The 9,973-nt window shown below is 41.8% G+C and overlaps 1 pseudogene; it reads left to right on the forward strand.

Moving 5' to 3' along the window:
• The first annotated feature begins 3,084 nt into the window (after nucleotides 1-3,084).
• On the forward strand, nucleotides 3,085-8,840 carry LOC129399791 (vigilin-like; annotated as a pseudogene).
• The last annotated feature ends 1,133 nt before the right edge of the window (nucleotides 8,841-9,973 follow it).

A 9,973-nucleotide genomic window follows, 5' to 3' on the forward strand; every position in this document is an offset into this window, starting at 1 on the left:
TCTCTCTGACTGCACCCATGCTTTTTTCCCCCTTTGCTACACATTACTAGAGCTGGCTTGACTCTTTAACTATCTCCTTCCTAAAATATTCACAAGTAAGCATTTGAGAGGAGTGAAGAGGTAAATATCCAGTGTTCAGAGGAACAAAATCTTAACTGGAAGGGACTTTTTACTTGGGTTTATCTTCACTGTTGGCATATGAATTTTCAGGGGTTTTTAGGAATACTTCTTTGTACATTGTGAAATGAATAGTTTGTTTTTAATTCATTGTTAAGTCCTTGAGTTAGCCAATTTTTAAAGAAAAAGGAATTTTATGTGTTTTTGTATTTCACCCAGGTTGTAGTATGTACATCTCTATCCCAAATGACTTATGAAATCTGAGAAAGGAAAAGATCTTGGTACCTCTGTGTATTTGATATATTGAAGTCAGTCTTATAAGGTGTTACAGCTGAACAAGTTAACATCCAGGTTTGTATTCCAGCCCCCAGATGTTTTAAGTGTTGCACCTTTTTAAATTTAACAGATCTTTATTTTAGAAATCATGTAGGTATATCTCTCTGGTCTTCAGCAACTGCAGAAACAGGAAACCTGACATTCTAGGCAGCAACTCAATCACCATTCCTCCCTCTTATTCTATTCCTCGAAAATTTCTTCCTGCTACTGCCTTGTCTGTCCTGTTTTGCTCCACACTGTCTTGGTTTACATTATCTGTGTTGTATACTCCTTACCATCTGTATTGTCTGTTGATATATCTCCTATGCAATGACTTATATTTATATGTATTACCTATCCCCATCCTAAGTTGTTTCTGCAATCTTATTGGTTATACCCTGTGTAAATTAGGTTTAGTAAAAATGACCAATTAGTTTGTGTAAACCCTATACAAAGAGGACTGTATTACCTCTCTGGAGCTGAGCTATAGAAGGACTTAGTAGAGACTGAGTTCACTTTTTGCTCCCTATTATTCTTTGCTGATGAATCCCTGACCTCTAACTTCCCCCCTTCCAACAAGGAACACATGTACCATTATCTATATCCAAGCCTCAGTAGCATGGGAAAGTTACTCTGAAATAAATGACTGACCTTTAATAAGTTGTTGGATTAATATTAAAAAGTAATAGTTTAGTACTATCGATGTATTTATTAGTAGTAATAATAGTAGTAGCAAGAAGTAATAATCATATTCATCCTTTTAGCGGCAGCAGTAGCAATATGAGTATCAGCTGCCTCATTTACTATTCAGGAATGGGGTTTCTCTACACTCTTTCAAAGCTGGCATATTGTGCTATTCCATTCATAGTTATCTTAGTAGTTATACCAAATAAGTTATTCAATACCCAATTCATGAACTTTTCAACGCATTATAATATGCCTTTTTAAAAATGTCCATGTCTGTTAGCCTTGAAATTAGTTATGTTGATCCCTACCACCCATCTAAGCAATTTCCTTAACTGATTCAGTTTACCTCATTCAGAAGTTTCAAGCTATTAATCCAGGCAAACCTGTATAGTTGTAAACAGTCATATCTTGAAGCTTCCTGTGCCTTGAGGTCTAAAATGGTTTCCTTCTTTCTATTCATGTACTGGTGATATGACTTATGTACCTTTTCTCTTCTTATACTATCCTGGGGAGCAGCTATATTTCTTTTTTTTAAAATTTATTTTATTGAATCACCAAGTGGAAAGTTACAAAGTTCTCAGGCTTATATCTCAGTTACAAAATGCTCAAACACCCATCCCTTCACCAGTGCCCATATTCCACCACCAATAAAAACAAAAACAAAAGCAAAAACAAAACAAACAAACAAAAAAAAAGGTATAGATCCCACCCCTCACCCCCCAACCCACCCCATACTTGAGTGATAATTTCACTTCCTTTCTCTTTACCTTGATTACATTCCAGATTTCAACACATAACTCACTATTGTTGTTAGAGTTTCAAAACAGACTCACTATTTTTGTTGGAATTTATCCCCTAAGAATACAGCTCTATTAACAGGGAAATATTTGATAATAAGTTTTCCACTGATGAGAATGAAGAGATAAAATGTCGCGCGGTTTACAATTTCTGTATTATAGTAATTAAGTCCGTGAAGATTTAAGTTTGAAAATGAATAATTTCCCTTCCTGGAACAGCATGTAGTCGAAGTTAGTTCACAGTCTCCATACATGGGTGCAAGCACTTGCTGGAACCCCAATTCCTAAAGCTGTCTCTGGTTCTCGCTCGTTCCACATCCACCGGCTCTGCAGAGGTATGGGCACCTGGGCCGAAAACCCGGCTGGCCGGAGCCGAGCCACCGGCCCCGGCTGGGGCTGGCCCTGTATTCCGCGGCTGTTTCAAGTTCAAAGCACACATTTTTTTTTTTTTTCGCGCCACAAGTTCATACCTTCTCAACGGACCCACAAAATGTTGGACACCACGCCTTCAATATTTCTTAATTCCTCCCACCCTACATTCTATACTCTCAATGTCATTTAAATTGTGCTTATTGTGTTTATTCAAATACACTAAGTGAGGGTATGGATAGGATCTGGAGCAATCAGAAAAGATAAACATCCAATTACTGGCTGATTTTGCATTTAATTCTAGATCTTGGGCATATGTATATCTAGGATGTATTTATTAATGATATAAGAAACAAAGTAATTTGGGCAGGAGACAGCACAGTGGGTAAGAAATTTGCCCTGCATGTGGTAAATCCACATTCAACCCCTGGCAACATATTTGTTCACCTAAACAGAGTCAGGTGTGTCCCAAAACACAAAAATTTTAAAAAGTTACAAGGGAAATTTTATTATTCCAAAAGTAAGGCACCACAAAATGCCTTAGGAAATTAGTCTAAAGATCCTTTAAATTTGATCCTTTAAACTTCAGAAAAGGCATCTTCAGAAATTAGTCAGAAGAGTACATTTTGAGAAATGGTGAAGGGGATTCCATTTGATCACAAGTAGACAGTTCATGATAATAAGATCCAGAAACTTTCATAATTTATGTTTCTAGAATACATATGTTTAAACTGCCCAAGATTTAGTTGAGGTCCTGTGGGACTAAGGGAAATGGTGCTGGTGGATGCTGTGGGGAGTCATGGACGTAATGGCCTCCATAGAGAGAATTAAACCATCTAGTCTACTTGGGAAAGTTCCTGGATCAAGTAAGTCTAGTAAATATCAGCGATAAGCACCTGCATAGTAAAGGTATTAGAGTCCAATTAACCCCACAAAGCAGCTGAGGTTCACTTGATGTAAGTAAGAGGCCACAAAATTCATGCCACAGTGAGTTTCAGGTAAGCAGTGCTCTCAGGCAGGAGGGATGATTCCTCTTTGCAAGTAAAAGAAAGTAAATTCTTACTTCAACCCAAGCATGCTACATTTGCCATCTCACAAAATTTTTAAGAAGAGGCCCAGTCTCAGGCTGGGGCCGGTACCGGCTCCGGCTCACGCTCCACCGAGATTTGAACCAGGTGGCCATGCTTTTGCACGGCCGCTTTGCTGCTGAACGACCAAGATCCAGAGCCAGCTAGATTACTTCTGAACCCAGCAAGTGCTCGCAGCCATGTCCCCAGACTGTGAACTAAGCTTTTGCTTTATGCTGCCCCAGGAAGGGAAATGATGAAATTTCCCACTTAAATCTCCATGTACTTAATTACTAAAACACAGAAATCCTAAGCCGTGCGGCCTCTACCACAGCCGCGCGACCTTATATCTCTTCATTCTCATTAGTGGAGAACTAATTATCAAATGTTTCCTTGTCAATAGGGCCATATTTTGGGGGGGGGATAAACTCCAAGAAGAATAGTGAATTCTGTGTTGAAACCCCAACAACAATAGTGAGTTTTGTGTTGAAATATGGAATGTAATCAAGGTAAAGAGAAAATGAAGTGAATGTTATCAGTTATGCAGGTGGGGGGTGGGGGAGGTGGGAGGTGTACTGTTTTTTTTTTTTTGGTGGTGGAGTATGGGCACTGGTAAAAGGACAGGTGTTAAGCATTGTATAACTGAGACATAAGCCTGAGAACTTTGTAACTTTCCACATGGTGATTCAATAAAATAAATTTTAAAAAAAAGAAGAGGCCTAATCATGCTGAGAAATCATCAGAACCTATCATCCACGCCAACATGTCATGCTGTGGACAGAAGTAGTCCTGAGATGAATCCCTTTGGCCTCAGTCCAGCCATGAAGAAAATCAGCCAATCCCAGACATCCAATACCAGTGCCCAACCAAGAAAAGTTCCTGTTGGCCCCAGCACAACCACACCAAGAAGCTACTTGAACATAGACACTTCCACAAATTCCTGACCAGGCTAGCCTGAGCACTGGGATGTGTCCCTTTGCTTGATCCAATCCACAAACCACTAACAGAAATAAATCCATGTGCTAAATCCTTCCCAATGTCAGAAAGACACCAAAAATATGTCTCCTGTGAGATTGTAAACATTAGTTTTTGGTGAAAGACACCATGGGAAACGCAGAAGCTGTAGCTGCATTTTTCATAAAATATAGGGAGGCCACAGGGGGAGAGTTTAACCACATCCACTAGTGAGAGAATTGCTGGAGTACTAACTGGGCCAGACTTCCTATCCTTGATAAAATGGACAATCAGGAGCAACGGAAACATAAGGGAACTAAGCCATGTCAAGAGAGAGTAACAAAAGCCCAGAAATATCCCCAACTACATAAGACCTTTATAATATGCTAAAAGCCTTTTTAAAAACAGTACCATTGATGTTTAGTGGTCTAAAATATACTTAAAAGACAATGAACTTGAACTCTATGGGAAAAATAAAGACAATTTTAATGGAAATATGAATTAATAAAATGAATTAAATAAGACAGTAGTAAGTCTCAGAAGCAGAATTTATGAAACTGAAGACTGAATAGCACTGTATTACTGTCATAGCACTGTTGTCCCGTTGTTCATCGATTTGCTTAAGTTGGCACCAATAACGTCTCCATTGTGAGACTTGTTGTTACTGTTTTTGGCATATCCAATATGCCACAGGTAGCTTGCCAGACTCTACCATGTGGACAGAATATTCTTGGTAGCTTGCCAGGTTCTCCGAGAGGGACGGAGAAATCAAACCCGGGTCTACTACGTGCAAGGCAAATACCCTACCTGCTGTGCTATCGCAATAGTGATAGAAAATTGAATAACTGACCTTAAAGATATGGTTCATCAGTTTTATCAATAAAAAATAGACAACAGGAAGGATTTTGATAAAAATAAAGATAATATAATAGATGTTGTATATGAACAATCTCACAGTCCTGGGAATTCCAGAATAGAGGAAAGTGATAGAGAGGGAAATTTGTAGAAATTAATTGAAAAAAAATAGGTGATAGCTAACCCAACATAAAGAGGGAAATTTGAGCACAGATCCATCAAAATGTTAATTAATGTAAATGCAAACATGAAAATACCAAGATATATTGTTATTAAATGACAAGAACAAAAAATAGAGACTTACTCCATAGAGCAACAAGAGAGAAGCAAAACCTCATACACAAAGGGAAAAAATGTAAGATTCACAGAAAACTATTTTAATGAATCTCTAACCAAGAAGATAATGTTATGATATATTGAAATACTTGAGTGAAAAGATCCTCCAAGACTCCTCTTCTTTACAGTTTATTACTCAGAATGGAAGGAGGAATAAAACTATTCTCAGACAAAAACTAGCTGTGGGGAAACATTTGGGGCAGCAAGGGCAGAAAAGTTTATAAGGGCTTTTTTCTATACCCAGATATTGCATGTGCCCCTGGAGAAGAGGAAGTACAAGGGCATGAATCAGTTTGGAGAACGGGAATGAGCCTGACTTGAGATCATATAGAGGACCTGCACTCACAACGAGTTGCTTCTTGCCAAGATCAGGGTCTCTGCATCCTGGTCTCAGGGAAGCTGGGCACTCTCAGATAGGCCCAGGAGGACTTTGTAGTCATGGTGAAGAACCAGGCTTTAGCCTTTTTTGCCATTCCAAAGAACACCATCACTTTGTCATTGGCAAAAAGGAGAGAAACTGCAAGACTTGAAGATAAAAACTACAACCAAAATACAGACTACACAACCAGATGATGCCAGTAACCAGATTCCGATCACCAACACCAAAGGGGGAAATCGACAAAGCTTGTCACAAATTCCTGCTTACATCTGCTGAGCTGGACAAGTGGAGAGGCTGGAGGTGGAAAAGGCCTCACATCCGTCCCTCAAGGGCTGTACAATCAACATGTTGGGGAGATCATGCAGGAGACAGACACTCACATAAGCATCCTCCCACCCAGCATCAATAGAACTGAAATAATCTTCATGGATGAGAAGGGGCAATTAATTGAGGCTGTGGCTTGCATAAAGAAGATTTATGAATAGAAGATAAAGACCACGGCCATCAGGATGTAAGTGAAGAATTCGAAGCACAAGTAGGTCATCAGGCCCAAGGGCAATGCCCCTCAGGAGATCTTAGGGAGAACCAGCATGTCAACAGAGATTTCCCCTCCTCCAACAGCATCTGGATGACTCATCCTCCCCTGTGAACCTGAAAAGCTGGGGCAGGCACTGACTATGCCAAGGCCAACAGTTTCACGGACTCTTTTATCTCTGCCCCTGCCTGGTTTTACCACTTCATCATTGGCAAGAAAGGACAGAACCTGTCCCATATCTCTCAGCTTATGCCACAGGTTCACATCGAGCTCACAGAGAGTAAAGTCAAATCAAAGTTCTCATCAACTGTATATGATGATCAACATTGGCCACGACTTTCACATTGAGAATTGCAGATCCAATATCAACATAATCAAAGACCAGTACAAGCTGTACAAGGTGTCCATGTGCATATTCCCTAACAATGAGAAGAGCACTAAAGTCCACATGGAAGAAAACCCCCAGGGCATGCAGCAGACCAAACAGAAGCTGCTGGTGCTAGCTTCACAAATGGAAAATGAGAGCACCGAAGGATCTAATCACAGCTGTAAATTCATTACACAACCTTTGAGCAGAATGGTGAATAGGATCTGTGAGATTTGTTCCAAGTTCCCAGAGGTCATCATTAACTTCCCACAACCAGCACAAAAAGTGATATTTTCCAACTCAGGGACTGAAGAACAAGGTGGATAAATGCCCAAAGTACATGCAGAAGATAGTGGTGGATATGTGGAGAATAGCTATTTCATCTCTATTTTAGCTCTGCCCTGGACTTAAAGCAATTACACAAGAACATCATTGTGGAAGAGGACACACAAATCATAAAGACCCACAAATAGAGTAACATTAAGATGGACCTTCCAGCAAGAAGAGCAACTTGGTGACTATTGTCATCATGGGTAAGAGGGCCAGTTGTGAGGCCGCCTGGAGCCTCAACATTTCCATCCAGACGGACCTTGCCAATGTTGCTGAGCTGGAGGTGACCCATTCCCGACATGCTACACAACTCCCCCATTGGCAATAAAGGCCACCTCATAACACTCCATCATGGAGAAGTGCTATGGAGTCTACATCCACTTCCCTGTGGAGGGTTCCAGAATTGACATGGTTGTCATCAGACACCTGTACTCAAACATGGAGGAGGCCAAGTAGCAACTCCTGCACTGGGTGGAAAACAAACAAAGCGCTTTACCATGGACATCTAGCCAAGCTAGAGTACCACAAGTTCCTCGGGGTCAGTGGTGGAAGGTGGCAAAATCCACAAAGTGTGGGGCAGCATGGATACCCACATCATCCTCTCCACCACTGAGAATAAGTATCAGGACCTTATCACCATCTTCAGGAAGGAGGAGTTTGTTTGAAAGACCCAGAAGGATTTTGAGGAACTGATCCAGAACCTGGATAAAATAATAGAGGACTCCATGCTGTTATACCCCAAACACCACTGTCGCTTTGTTATCTGGAGAGGCCAGGTGCTTTGGGAGATTGTGGACAAATCCCGTGGGGTTATGGTGAGCTTCCAGTGTCCAGAGCAACAAGTTAGCCCTCATAGATGCCGAGGATTGTGTGGATACCACCAAAAGGCATATCCAAGAGATCATCAAGAACCTGGAAACCCAGGTGACCATAGAATGTGCCATATTCCAAAGGTTTTGTTGCTCCATCATTAATCCCAAAATTTCCAGAATCCAGCAGGTTACAAGGAATTATAATGGTCAGATTAAATTTATGGACAGAGAAGAAAACACGGTACCTAGTGCAGAGCCAGTTTCCCAGAAGAATGGCGATGACATCAGGGGTGGGAGAGATGCTAGAGGTCTAGTCTGGCTCTCCACGGCGCTTTGATGTCATTATCATCTCGTTGCACATCTGGACCAAGCCAAAGCGGGGCTGCTGGAGCACATGAAGGAGCTGCGGGCAGAGCATTGTGAGATAGGACAATAATATAGAGGCTGGGCACTGGGGAAGCCATCCTCAGGATCTTGGGTGAACCTGAGCAGATGGTCTTGGAGGATGAGCTGCTGGACCACCACTTCCAGGTCCACATCAGTGGGACCTGGGGCAAAGCCATCCAAAAAATCACGAGTTCAAGGTGCACATCATTTTCCCACAAATCAGTGCCCCATATCCCAACTGTGTCAAGGTGATGGAGCTCCCAGAAATGTGGAGGAGGCCATTGACCATATCCTCAATGTAGAGGAGGAATACTTAGCCAAAGGGGTTGACAGTGAGGCACTACAAGTACCTGAAGCCTGAAGCCTCCAGCCCACTAGATGTCCAAGACACCCTTCAAGGGCTTTGTGGTTCGAGATGTCCCCTGGACCAACAGCAGCAGTGAAAAGGCTTAGATATAAACAGTTTTGAATAATTCCCTAGTTTGGGGTCTCAGGTGCCCCCCTAGACACTCCCCCGTTGCGCCAAAAAATAAGAGCAACTTTTTCAGCTTTCTGGCCCCAACCATACAACATAGTGTTCATTCTAACAATCCAACACAGAGGCTGCCCCCTGTAAATTGTTGATGCTCCTTTTCCTAGGTTGCCCATGGTTTGAACCTCAGTCTGCCCTAGCCACCTGGTTCTGGGCCAATCATATGACTGTGAACACTAATAGACCCAGCCATACCACCATGTAAATGCACTTTAGGCTCCCTGATCCACCCAGCCTGTAAACCAGGTCTGCCTTCACCCTGGGGCCCCACACCTGTGGCTGAGTTCCCTTCTTGTGTCATGACCTCAGGAAATAAATTTCCTAGACTTAAAAAATAGAGAAAAATCCAGCAGTTGTAAACAGAGCAAGATCCAACTAATAAATATTATATCAAAGAGTAAATAACAGAGGAAATAAAAAGATTCCATGAAGTGAATAAGAATTTAGAAATATATAATCAGAACCTATAGAAAACAGCAAAAGCAGGATTGAGGGGAAAGTTCATAACAATACAGAATTATGGCAGAATGGTTTTTTTTTTTTGCTTTTTGGGTCACACCCAGTGATGTTCAAGGGTCACTCCTAGTTCTGCACTCAGGAATTACGTCTGACAGTGCTGAGGGGACCATATGGGATGCCAGGGATCACACCCGGGTCGGCCGCGTGCAAGGCAAATGCCCTACCCGCTGTATTATCGCTCCTCCTGCTGTCCTATGGCTCCAGCCCCTGTTCTGGCTCTTGATTTTGCCATATACATCTTACACGATCAAGGTACACACTCACTCTCTCTTACACAGCAAATCCATGGGACTATGGCTTAAAAGTGCATTCTAGGGGCTGGAGCGATAGCACAGCGGGTAGGGCGTTTGCCTTGCACGCGGCTGACCCAGGTTCGAATCCCAGCATCCCATATGGTCCCCTGTGCATCGCCAGGTGTGACCCAAAAACCAAAAAAAAAAAAAAGGTCACTCCAGGCTTCTCTGTCTTTGAGAAAGCCTGCTCTCACTCTCTCTCTCTCTCTCATGCACATTACTCTCTACTCTCTCACTTTTTCTGCCTCCTTCCCTTCAAAAACCTCCAAATAAAATCTCTTTTTACTTTACTGCTCGTCTGCTCTTGAAATTCTTTTCTGAG

This window comes from Sorex araneus, chromosome X (genome assembly GCF_027595985.1).
Source record: "Sorex araneus isolate mSorAra2 chromosome X, mSorAra2.pri, whole genome shotgun sequence".
In the NCBI taxonomy this organism is placed as follows: Eukaryota; Metazoa; Chordata; class Mammalia; order Eulipotyphla; family Soricidae; genus Sorex; species Sorex araneus.